The sequence below is a fragment of the Mus caroli genome, chromosome 8 (genome assembly GCF_900094665.2).
Source record: "Mus caroli chromosome 8, CAROLI_EIJ_v1.1, whole genome shotgun sequence".
NCBI classification, from domain to species: Eukaryota; Metazoa; Chordata; class Mammalia; order Rodentia; family Muridae; genus Mus; species Mus caroli.
This window is the reverse complement of record NC_034577.1, coordinates 98,570,785-98,573,906: the sequence shown is the minus strand read 5'-3', so window position 1 is coordinate 98,573,906 and position 3,122 is coordinate 98,570,785. Positions and strand designations below refer to the sequence as shown.

The 3,122-nt window shown below is 51.4% G+C and overlaps 1 protein-coding gene across 1 annotated transcript in view; it reads right to left on the bottom strand.

The window, feature by feature from the left end:
• Window positions 1-2,407, bottom strand: part of Wwp2 (WW domain containing E3 ubiquitin protein ligase 2) — a 118,073-nt gene extending 115,666 nt beyond the window's left edge. The window contains exon 1 of the mRNA XM_021171082.2: window positions 2,321-2,407. The gene's annotated coding sequence lies outside the window, so the exon portion shown is untranslated. The remainder of the gene's footprint in view (window positions 1-2,320) is intronic.
• Between the last annotated feature and the right edge of the window lie 715 nt (window positions 2,408-3,122).

Below are 3,122 nucleotides of genomic sequence, written 5' to 3'. Positions count from 1 at the left end.
GCCTTGGCTGTCCTGGAACTCACTTTGTAGACCAAGCTGGCCTCGAACTCAGAAATCTGCCTGCCTCTGCCTCCCGAGTGCTGGGATTAAAGGCGTTTGGCACCACGCCCGGCTAATAGCACACAGCTTTAATCCCAGCACTTGGTAGGCAGAAGCAGCTGATCTTTATGAGTTCTAGGCCAGCCAGGTCTACGCAATAAAACTTTTGTCTCAAATAAATAACCAAAATAAAAATAATGAGAATCTGGTATCAGTTCTTTGCAGATGGGGATGTAGTCACTAAATGAAAGACTAAGATAGACCTGGTTAGACCTGGTGGTACTGGCCTCAAATCCTAACTACTGTTGTGTTGGAGGCAGAAGGATCACAAGTTCAAGGCTTGCCTGAGCTACAGGAGTTTGAGGCCACCCCAGGCAACTTACTGAGAGCCTGTCTCAAAAGGAAAAAATAAAATAAAAAATTACAAAAAGAAGGGAAGTGGGAAGGTACAATGTTCAACAACAACAACAAAAAAAGTAAGAGACTGACAACTGAAGCCTTTTTCTTATGCTTCTGGTTTTCCCATAGACCAGTAACACTAAACAGAGAAAGGGACAGGAAACTTACACTCTAACCCCTTGTTCTCCACATACACCGAGCAGTGTGACCTTTAAAAACTCATTGACTTCTCAAACCCTGACCAAGTACTCCTAACATCCCAGGCCTGGGGCTAGTAGCCAAAGAAGTCATGTAAAATCGGATCATTGCCCTTGAATGATTTACAGTCCTAGCAGGAAGAAGACAGTAAACAAGGAAGAAAAACAAGGATGTCAGCCAGGTTCGGACTAAAGAGATGCAGGCGGAAGCACTCACTGCCCTTCCACAGGACCAAAGGTCAGTTCCCAGCATGTAAATCCAGAGGCTCACAACCACCTGTATCTCTAGCTCCAAAGGACCCAATGCTCTCATCTGTCCTCGGTGGGCACATACACACAGGAACACACACACAAAAATATATCTTTTATTTTAAGTCAATTCTCTTAGCTTGTTATCTATAAAGTGTGAATGACTTCTCGAGACTGCTACAAAAATTAACTTTTAAATGCTTGTAATATACCCCCAAGTCTTCAACTCCTAATATATTAATGCAAAGTGCTTTTTTTCCCCCTAGCGACCTGTGATTCTGGCTCCTGTCAATGTCCCATTTGAACCCTGACCTTCATTGTATTCATAAACTTTGCTTCACTTCTGCAAACCTTAACAAAAGTGAAGGGAAAAGAGGGTGGCCTGTTTGTTTCTAAGTCTTACAGGGTAGCCCAGGCTGGCTTGGAACTTGGAGCCATCTTTATGCCTCGGCCTAGAGGATGAAGAATCTTAAGATGGGTATTTTAACCTCAAAAACTACGATCTAGGTCACAGTTCTAAGGAACACAAGAGAAACTTCTCAGTCACCCCACCTAGTCACAGCTGGTCAAGATAAGCAGTCACATGGTAAAGGAAGCTGCATAATTTAAGCTTAAGAGGTAACGTCTCAAATCGGTTTGGGTAGACTTTCAACTGTCCAAGACTTCAGCAGTCAATGCGTTGCTGAAGTAACGCCGGCCCAGGTCGCTGACAACAGTGTAGGTTAAAAGTCTTGTTATGATCACAGCAAAGCACCTACACGTCTTTAATTTTTTTTTTTTTTTTTTTTTTTGGTGGCCTCCAAGATGACCCGATCCGGGAGCATCTCAAAGAAAGACGATCTGATGGGCAAGGCTCCCAACAAGTGGAAACCCTACCCAAACTGGGCAAAGTGGGTGTGACCAGAGTCAGACGATCAAGACTCAGGGATCCCTCCTGAAGTTTAAAGAACTGAACAGGACCGGTATCAAAGTCTCCGGTCGCCATCCTCTTTAAAGAGGACAGAAGGAAAAAGACTCTCGGAATGGGGTCCAGGCCGCATCGTCCAGATTTTTTTCTCCCTGTCCCTACAAGCCAGACGCCCACTCCCAGGCAGCCCCTTCCAGGGAGCAAACGAGTCTCCCCGGCTGAGGTCGGGCCCCCTTCCCAGTCAGACGCGGCTCCTCCGCACCGCAGGCACCCGGGGCTGGGGGGTCTCCTTCCGGAAGCGCCACCAGCGGGCGACTCCCGCCGGGCCCCGCGCCCACCCCGCCCGGGCGCGAGCCGGGACATCCCTCCTCGGAGGCCGGAACCGCGCGCCAGGCCCCTCCCACAGGAAGCCGCCGCCCCCCGGCGCCCGCCCCGCGCCGCCCCCGGCCCCTCGCGCCGCCCGCCGCCCCCTGGCTGCCCCGCGCCGCCCGCTCGCTGCCGAGTCCCCCAGTGCCCCCGCGCCACCTACCTGCCGCGGCCACACCAGCGGCGCCTAACTCCGCTCCACTTCCGCCTTCCAGCGCCCGCACTCGGGCCGGGTCACGTGGGCGCGCGCGGTCACCTGACCCGGAAGAGGCTGGCCGGGGCGCGCAGGTGCGGACCACCTAAGACCCGGGCGGCGAGCGTTTGACCCGCTCAGGGCCGGGATTGCAAGGATCACCCGGGCTGTGCCCGAGCAGACGTATAAAATGAGGGCTCACCGGGCCCCAGGGGCTTTATGTATGCCTTTGGAAGCAGGTAGAGTTGTTTTCCCGCCATGGTACAGGTGGGAGAAGACCATCCGATCAGTTAAGTCAACAAGTCTTGCAGGAGTTGCTGGATAAAAAACAGTGCTCTCCCCCCCCCCCTTAAACTTGAGTGTCAGATAAACCGTGTAACTCTAAGCATGTCCCCAAATTTGCAAAGGATGTTTTGACACCACAGATGTATACTGATCAAACTTGAGCATCCCATGTAATGTCGTTAGCTTGTGCCAACTCTGTGTAAGGCCTTGTTCTCAGTTCTAGAAGTATAAATGCCCTGGCCTTTGTAAGGCATCTGCTGTTGTTCCAAGAAGCAAAACTGGAAAGAGGGACGGAAGTGGAGCATGGGACTTGACACACGACGACCTGACACCCTTTCAAAACTTTTCCCCGAGTCCCTACGTGTCTTCCCCATAGGGACCAACTCCTACCCCCCCTCCAGCCCCCAGCCCCCGCCCCTATGAAGTAAACTGAACCTTATGAATTAACAAACGGAATCTATGTAAGTAACCTGGCTGACCTGGAACC